This window comes from Balaenoptera musculus, chromosome 7 (assembly GCF_009873245.2).
Source record: "Balaenoptera musculus isolate JJ_BM4_2016_0621 chromosome 7, mBalMus1.pri.v3, whole genome shotgun sequence".
Classification (NCBI taxonomy): Eukaryota; Metazoa; Chordata; class Mammalia; order Artiodactyla; family Balaenopteridae; genus Balaenoptera; species Balaenoptera musculus.
Window position 1 is genome coordinate 72,592,710 of NC_045791.1, and position 10,109 is coordinate 72,602,818.

The following is a 10,109-nucleotide window of genomic DNA, read 5'->3' on the forward strand; positions in this document are numbered from 1 at the left end:
AGGCTTTGTCATGTTAACAGGATAACTGAGACGATAAAAACATATAATGATAATAATGATATTTAATTATAACCTACTATATGCCAGATTTTTTCCTAGGCAATATTACTAGTTTCATTATAGCTAGTTCAAATTTTTCCAACAACGTGTATAAATTAATTACACATGTGTGTATGCACAGTAAGGTAAGAAGCTCTTCTTCACCACTAGAATAATGATAATAATAATCTTTTTTTAACTTGAAGAAACCACTAACAACATAATGTCTGGGTGGAAACATGAATATAGTTATGAGAATACACTGGTGTTTAACTCTTTTCTTACCCTGGCACACTGTTTTCTAATAGATTCAGAGGAGATAGAAGTTTTAGTTTCATTAAGAAATACTCAGCTTCTCAGTTTCTGACACTTGCAGAATTGTAGTGGTTAGCAAATGAGATGAGTAAATAAATGAACTCTGTGAAGATGAGGAAAGGCCAGGATGAAATGGGAGAGACCGAGTTACATATTAACAAAATGGAAGAGACTATTGGGAGGCAGAGTCAAGATGGCGGTGTGGAAAGACGTGGAGTTCACGTCTCCCCACAACTAGGGTACCTGCTGGACTCTGGTGGGGGACCGTGACACCCAAGGAGACAGGAGGAACCCCTGAGTGATAGGGTAGGATGTGGGGGAGAGAGAGGGGGGAGGAGAAGTGGAGGCTGGACAGGACTGGCGCCCCTGAGGGGTGGCTGGGAGAGGGGAGGGGTTCCCATGCCTGGAGGGACCCTCAGGGGCATGGAGAAGCAGGGGGCAGCGTGCCTAGTGTTTCCCCTGCCCAGTTGGACCCCAGGAAGCTTGCTGGACTCCCGGCCTGGGTCCTCCACCCTCCGAGGACCCTCTGGGCCACACTGACCCTAGTGGCATAGGAGGGAGGCAGGGGGAGAAGAGGAGAGGCTGTCAGGAAGGGGCCCTCTGGGATCGGAGGATCAGGGGAGGCATGGAGGGCATTCTAATTTATAGAATTATTGAAAGAAAATGCAAAAATTGTATGTGTTGTTTAAGATTTCATTTTGTGTGTAACAGAGTTTTCTGAAGGAACCAGAGAAACTGGAATGTGGGTCTTCTCAATGCCCACATACAGGGAGAGATGGTTGATGGATGAAAAAGGCTCTCACCCAATTCTCTGGCAGGATATCAGTGTCCTAATAGTTTAAAGACATACTCAGGAAAATGTAAAGACTTTGCAATGGACAGAGGATTAATCTCCAAAGTATGTAAGTAGCTCATGCAGCTCAATATCAAAAAAACAAACAACCCAATCCAAAAATGGGTGAGAAACCTAAATAGACATTTCACCAAAGAAGACATACAGATGACCAAGAAGCACATGAAAAGATGTTCCACCTCACTAATCATTAGAGAAATGCAAATCAAAACTACAGTGAGGTATCACCTCACACCAGTCAGAATTGCCATCATCAAAAAATCTACAAACAATAAATGCTGGTAAGGTGTGGAGAAAAGGGAACCCTCTCGCACTGTTGGTGGGAATGTAAATTGATACAGCCACTATGGAGAATGGTATGGAGGTTCCTTAAGAAACTAAAAATAGAGCTGCCATATGACCCAGCAATCCTGGGCATATACCAGATGAATGGATAAAGAAGATGTGGCACATATATACAATGGAATATTGCTCAGACATAAAAAGGAATGAAATTGGGTCATTTGTAGAGATGTGGATGGACCTAGGGTCTGTCATACGGAGTGAAGTAAGCCAGAAAGAGAAAAACAAATATTGTATATTAATGCCTATATGTGGAATCTAGAAAAATGGTACAGATGAACCTATTTGCAGGGCAGGAATAGAGACGCAGACATAGAGAATGGACATGTGGACATGGGGGGGAAGGGGAAGGTGGGACGATCTGGGAGATTAGGTTTGACATAAATACCCTACCATATGTAAAATAGATAGCTAGTTGGAGCTATCTATATAGCACAGGGAGCTTAGCTCAGTGCTCTGTGATTACCTGAATGGGTGGGATGAAGGTTGTGGGAAGGAGGTCTAAGAGGAGCGGATATAGTTGATTCACTTCATTGTACAGCAGAAACTAACATCACTGTAAAGCAATTATACTCCAATAAAAAAAAAAAAACTGAAAGAAAAAGCAAGTTGGAAAAGGCTTGTAGTCTGTGACTACAGATACCATTAGCACCTCCTGGACACAGTCTATTTACCCCTTTCACATCCTAGTGTTATCAAGAGAAAAACAGTTTGGCTGCAACATAAAAACATCCTTTGATGGTATGTAAACCGATTAAATATTCTGCCTTGTACCAGATTATATATCTCAGTCAAAATTGAAATCCATTTCCTGGAAATTTTTTGTTTATATTTTGTGAAATCATAAATATTAAAATATAAGTTATCTTAACCCAAAAATCCCATAGACAAGAAAAAAAATGAATAAAACCTCAGTAAAATTAGGTTGTGAATAAAAACTGTTGCTGTATAATATTGATTAGGGGTACAGACTCTGGAGCTAGACTACCTGAGATTAAATCACAGCTCTGAACTACTCGGCTGTATAACCTTAAGCAATTTACCTCTCTGTTCCTTCATCTCCTCATCTAAAAAAGAAGGGTACCTGCATAGTTTTCTGTTTTGGGTGATTATCAGGAGTTGATTGGCAGTGAAATTCATGCCTCAACCTGAGGCCTGCAATACAGAACTTAAATCGAACCAAAAATCTTGTTACAATATTAAATTGATACCCATGAAAGTTGAAATGCTGTTGGAATCAGCTCAAAATGATGATTATTTTTTCTGATCACTCTGCTTTCCTGATTTTAGATTTGTTACTTGAGATTTCAATAGAGATTTATAGCACAAAAGTTTTTTCCCTTCTTATATTTTCACTATTTAAAGGCAATGACACAATGCAAAAACATAGAAACTAAAATTAGTGATTGTTAGTAGTACTTGGATCAATTATGGACACTAGGAAAGGAAATAAATTATAAAGGCAGCATTTGAATATGCATGTATACTGTATATATATGTACACATATGTACTTTAGTAAGCATTCTTATTCTTTTCATTGTAGGAAGTTGGGTCATTTCACTCACTGATGAATGTCAGTACACTCATCAATGCAGAGTAGTCAGATTTAGTGTATAGATTATGCAACTCTTAAAGAATATTAGTATAATTGAAAAAGTCAAATAAAAAAATCCAAATTCTCAATTCTCCTCGTGATTCAAAAAGCAGAGAGGATTTATAAATAAATTACATAAAAGTTAGGAGATATTTCTGTGCTGCATAAGCACTTTAAGAAATTTTAAAAAAAATTTTACTTCATTGCTCATTGACATGTTTGGTAAATACAAAACTGGTATTTTCTCAACCACCTTGGTCAAGACCTACGTAGGCACATATACAACTGACCAAAAATGTTAATTTCCAGATAAAAGGTATTTATACAAGCAATAGCAAAGCATTTGTCCTTAAGTTTTTCCTGTTGAAACATATATTTATAAATATACATTCTAAAGTTAAAACATACATCAGAGAACTTTATATTAATAGTTATGGGGGAAAACGTGACTCTTCATGTTCTGCAGAGAGAACAGATTGATATCATAAACTTCTGATTATAATACTGGCAAAAACACTCTGAAATATCATAGTAGATGAACAAGTCATCTGATTATTTAGTGAACACATTCTATCTCATGTAACAGTAAATGGATATCACATTTGCTAGAATTTAAGAAATAAATTGGAGGAAAATGACTGCTCTTTTCTATTATTCTTTTTTTTTTTTTTTAAATTAATAGCTACTTTATTTATTTAATTAATTAATTTATTTATGGCTGTGTCGGGTCTTCGTTTCTGTGCGAGGGCTTTCTCTAGTTGTGGCAAGCGGGGGCCACTCCTCATCGCGGTGCGCGGGCCTTTCACTATCGCGGCCCCTCCCGTTGCAGGGCACAGGCTCCAGACGCGCAGGCTCAGTAGTTGTGGCTCACGGGCCCAGTTGCTCCGCGGCATGTGGGATCTTCCCAGACCAGGGCTCGAACCCGTGTTCCCTGCATTAGCAGGCAGATTCTCAACCACTGCGCCACCAGGGAAGCCCCTCTATTATTCTTTAACTGTATCTTTAGTAGTAGTTTGTGCTATCATTTGGGCAATTTGTGTATGTTTTATTTTCCCTCCATCTCCTGCTTCCACAGCACTATTTCCCTTTGATTGAGGAGTTGCCGTGACAAAAGATAATGAAGCTCATGGCTGTCAGTGGGTAGCCTGTCACTGCTGACTCTGGCTGCTGCCTTTTTCTTTCTTTGCACTCCTCTGATTTTTCCAGGCACAATGAGAAGCAATTATTAAAGCCATGCACCACTCTAAAATATTATACCACCAAATGGTTATTTTTTAAGAGCCTTTCAATCTTGTAAGTCTCTTTGTTTATCCTTAGAAGTGGTGAAGTTTATCATTATTTTCTATTCAATCTTCAGCATAGGGATGAGAGATTGTTCTGTGCCTTGGAGGAGGCAATCTTATACTGTGCACAATTTATATAACTTCTTATGTTGGTCCTCATCACGTCAATCAAAAACCTTTTGCACCTTGTACCTTCTACCTGAAGTCTTCCTCTATTGACCTGGTCTGTTGTGAATTCCTGTGTCAGGAACCACTAACCTTTTTTTTTTTTTTTTTTTTTAAAGTTTTTAATCATTTATTTATTTATTTATTTTTGGCTGTGTTGGGTCTTCGTTTCTGTGCGAGGGCTTTCTCCAGTTGCGGCAAGCGGGGGCCACTCTTCATCGCGATGCGCGGGCCTCTCACTATCGCGGCCTCTCTTGTTGCGGAGCACAGGCTCCAGACGCGCAGGCTCAGTAATTGTGGCTCACGGGCCTAGTTGCTCCGCGGCATGTGGGATCTTCCCAGACCAGGGCTCGAACCCGTGTCCCCTGCATTGGCAGGCAGATTCTCAACCACTGCGCCACCAGGGAAGCCCCACCACTAACCTTTTTGAGAGGATGATCTTATAGACTTGATTACTGTCTACCAGAATCCAGTTCTCATTCTCTTTCTGTCACAAGAAAGACTATACTTTTCAGGCCACTTGTATATGAGAATGGTTCAGAAAATTACCCTGACCAATGAAATATGAAGGAATATGATATCTATCATTTCTAGACTATGAAAATGTCACAGATGATTCCCCACGTTTTCTCTCCTCTATGGCAACCAAGGAGGCCAGGTGTACTGACGGTGCAGCTATACATTTGATACTTCCATCAGCCTGTGTGAAGCTGAGACACATTGCCCCTCCCAGACACACATACCATTATTTACACGTGTAGGACATATAGTGTAAGTAAGCAATTATCTTTTGTTTGTTAAGCCACTGAAATTTCAGCATAAGCGTATCCAATACAGAGTAGCTATTTTCCCTTTATCTAAAGAATTAAGGTCACTAGACAGTATAAATGTTATTGACAACCTAGAAATACTTAGCAAGACATATAGGTATGGCAGGACTAAAACGACCCACTACTTGTTGCCCTTCCCCTCTCTACAAAGCAAATTTCTAGAGATAACCAAAGAACGAGGGAATAAAGTGTGTGTCAAAGAGGTATAGATAAGAACTTGACCTGTCAATAGATTGAGGCAGTGGGAGAATTTGGAAAGAGGATAGGGTTTGGATTCTAACCCTACTAACTGAAGCCTGTGTTCCATTCAACAAGTTTGACAAAAATACCTGACCCGGGCTTCCCTGGTGGCGCAGTGGTTGAGAATCTGCCTGCCAATGCAGGGGAGACGGGTTCGAGCCCTGGTCTGGGAAGATCCTACATGCCGCGGAGCAACTAGGCCCGTGAGTCACAACTACTGAGCCTGCGCGTCTGGAGCCTGTGCTCCGCAACGAGAGAGGCCGCGATAGTGAGAGGCCCGCGCACCGCGATGAAGAGTGGCCCCCGCTTGCCGCAACTACAGAAAGATCTCGCACAGAAACGAAAACCCAACACAGCCAAAAATAAATAAATAAATGAATTAAAAAAAAAAAGTACCTGACCCAGGATTGTTGTAAACAATTAAGCATAATGAATGAAATGTAATCTGCAAAAGTGCCTATAAGATAGGGGTTAGACATTCAAAACATGATAGCAATTATTATTATTATTATTATTATTATTATTATTATTATTATTGTTAGGCTAATAGTCCCATTTGTATGTTAAGATATATAGGCTAATTAGTATAAAATAACAATACATAAAAACTCTCATCCCTTCCCAATGGTAAGAAGTGTTCTTTTCCACTAATTCAAGATTTCTTTTTAATGTAAAAGTTTAGAGTACTCTCAGGTTTGCTGTTTATTTTAATGCTTCCTTAAGGGTCAGCCAGCACATAGTTGAAAAAATGGTGAGTTCTCATTAACTTATTTGAACTCTCCAACAAAATTTCAGCCTTGAGAAGAAACCCAGGGAGCCAAGGGACTGCTTGGAAATCAAACTGCTTGGCTTGCTTCTGGTCCTAACTTACCCTCCAATTTGTGCTGAGTGTATACTAAAATGGGAAGAGGGAAAAAAAAACCTGCCTGATAGCAACTACAAATTCAGGAGACATAAAATCAGATTATGTATTCCTTGAGGATGGAGACCATACGTTATTAATCTTTGTCCCTTAACATATAACATTGCTCACCCATTGTGATAAATAATAAAAATATTGTAAATAACTTTGCAAGTGCAGTACATCATTTATGATGTATGTTTTTAGGATTTATAGGTTCTTTTTCAAAGTTCCTCATTTTTTCCCTTTACATACATTTTTATTCCGTAAAATTAAGATGAATTTTATTAATTTCTATTAAATGTTCTTGAGTTTATTTTTGCAATACCTACATCACATAACCATCACACATAGGTAAACATGTACAAAATTAAAGCATAATCTTTATGTCTTGTTTTCCAAAAATGCAGGATTTTCATTGTATCATTCATTGTCTCTAGACTCACACTTCATTGACCAATTTCCATCCTGAGGCCTTTGCAAGAAAAATATAACTAACTCCTATATACAGCACAAATAAACATAAGAGAAACAAAAATTAAATATAATAATATATTTCACCATATGTTTTCTGTAAGCAGTAATGCTTTATGTAAGCTCTTTGTCAAGAAACAAAATTTTTTTGAAATTAAAAACAACAAAAATTTTATAAATCCCTCTGTATTCTTTGATTTTAACTTAGTAGCAAATAACAACCCTGAGAATCAATCATGCAAGAAACTATGTACTGTATAATCAGTGATTCAAAATTATGACCATTCAGTATCTGTTTGTCTTCTCTGGGAAATGTCAGCAAACATAATTTTACATTAAAGTGCCAAATTCACAACAACCTCACATAAAAAGTCACATTTACTGGTCCTATTTTGACAGTTTTAGCAAAAATTGATTGACTATATTGAAGTACCTTTTTTTCCTCGTAACATAACATTATTTGTATTTGAGATACTGCAGTAAAGCAATTCTTAAACCTGACAACTGCCTTGCAATAAGAAGAGCTTGTTCCCGAGACTCTGAAAGGAACTCTTTGTAATCGTCTCAAATAGGATATGAAAGTAACGTGCTTAGTCATCTGACACAACATCCATAACTTACGAAGATGCAACTGAGACATGATAAATTCAGCTACTTCAAAATTTTTCTTACACAATTTATTTTTTGAAAGTTCACTTTGGAAGCCTAGAATTGATAATGACATTAATTTGATTGAAAAAGACTTTTTTGCCAAGAGGACCTTTGTTTCTTACTTGGAGATAGATAGATAGATGATAGATAGATAGATAGATAGATAGATAGATAGATAGATAGATAGATAGATAGATAGATAGAAAGATATAGGGATAATATATCCCAATTTTTATCACTTGGGTTTTCTTAAGAGTGTGGACCATAAAGTCATTACATTCAAAGGGTGAAGATTCAAGAGTATTATAAGTATCCTAAGCCATTTTCTGGTCCTAGTTAATCTTATTTTCATAAAAATTGATAAGCATGCTTTTTTGAGTTCTATATTTTCCAATCATAGCTTTTCTATTAAAATTCATGTGTGTTATTTATGTGTGTGTGTGTGAGTACATAGTGTGTTGAATTTAATGGTAGCTGCAACACTTGATTACTGATTTTCTGCAACTTGCTTGAACTCTATATGGCTCAGTATCTTCACCTATAAAATAGGGTTTGTGAAAGTCACTGATCCAAGGATTTTTCATGAAAATTAAATGAGATTATGAGCCAAAATACTTAATTCATTTCCTAGCAATTGGGAACAATGACTCTTAGCTATCACTATTACCACTATTTCATTTTCTCTAAGTTTCACAATGTATGTACTGTTTTACAATGTATGACAGATGGTTGCTTTTTTTTCAGATGCTTACTCTACCTAGTGATTTAATTTTCTATTCTAAAATCTCCTCTGATCTTTCAGAGAGTTTCAACTTTTGTCATTTTAAAATTCTGAACAATTTTCTGGACCCAACAAAAGTATTTATATATTTTTATATCTACATTGTTTATCTTTATTAGTTCTTGTTAGCTTAAATTTTACAATATTATTATAACCATTTAAAACATATCTGAGGAAATCTATTGATATAGAAATATTTTTCTTATATTGAAATATGTTATTTACTCAATCTATTTAGGTAAGTTTTGTGCTTTTAGCTGTTAGACTTATTTACCAATTTAGGTCTAAATTTCCAGAAAGTGCAGAAAGAAAAAAAAGAACGAATGACTAGGAAGCTTATATTCACAAAAACTATCTTCCAAAACTGAAGGCAAAAATAAAGATTACCTGATAGATAAATAGAAAATTCACTGCTAGCAATTCACCTTACAAGAACCCCTACAGGATGTTCTTCAGGATAAAGAACTAACATCAGACAATCATCCAAATCTACAAAAATAAAGGGAGACAGTAAAAGTATATATTTAGGTAATTATTAAAATGGCAGATATAAACACAACCCCTACCAATAATAACATTAAATGTGAATATATCTCTGGCTTTTGATTTAATTGCTTAATATATTTAATGTTATTATTTTTATGGTTTTATTTTTGTCTCCCATTTATTTATTAGTTTTAGATTGTTTTGATGGTTGCACAATTTTGTGAATATAATAAAAACTAATTAAATTTGGCACTAAATAGGTGAATTATTATGGGAATTCTATCTTTATAAAGCTGTTAAGAATAAATATATGAATAAATGAAAGGGAACATATTAGTACTGGTAGGTATTGCTATCTTGTAATAATGTAGCATTATACATTATGTTTAAAAATTATAATTACTAATTCAATTTTAGGCAATGTCTTACTTGCCATATAATGCCACTAAGTGTGGAACTGTATGTAACTCTGTGGAAGATGAGGTGGGTTGGGGGGGGTTTGTTGCATATAAGTTTGTTTTTTTTATTTTCAGATTTTTGTTTTTTTACCTCTTAATAGTCATTTTTCTAGCTTGTTCCAGTTTCTTCAATTCACTTTCTTTTTAATCCATCCTGAGAATTCTAATTAAGACATTTTAAGTTGCATTCAAAGTTTGAATTAACTATCTGAAAGGGGGAATTTGCTCTCATATCTAATCTTGAAACCCTTCTTTCTAGATCTTCTTTATATAACAGAATTTTTAACATATTCAGACCTGTACAAAGAAATTTCTCCAATTTTCTATGTAAACATTTTGTGCTATTTCACAGTTTCATGGTGCATCCTTGCCCTCAGTTTCTGCTGCTTTTATATTAGGAGTTGTCCTGGGTTCTAGCTGAACAATTAATTATTCTATTCATTTTCCAGGATTTCTTTCCCTCTTGTGCTTCTTTTGAATTATGTCTCTTCCTCATTGTTTATATATTTTCTTAAAATTTCTGATCACAGGGCTTCCCTGGTGGCACAGTGGTTGAGAATCTGCCTGCCAATGCAGGGGACACGGGTTCGAGCCTGGTCTGGGAAAATCCCACATGCCGCGGAGCAACTAGGCCCGTGAGCCACAACTACTGAGCCTGCGCGTCTGGAGCCTGTGCTCCGCAACAAGAGAGGCCGC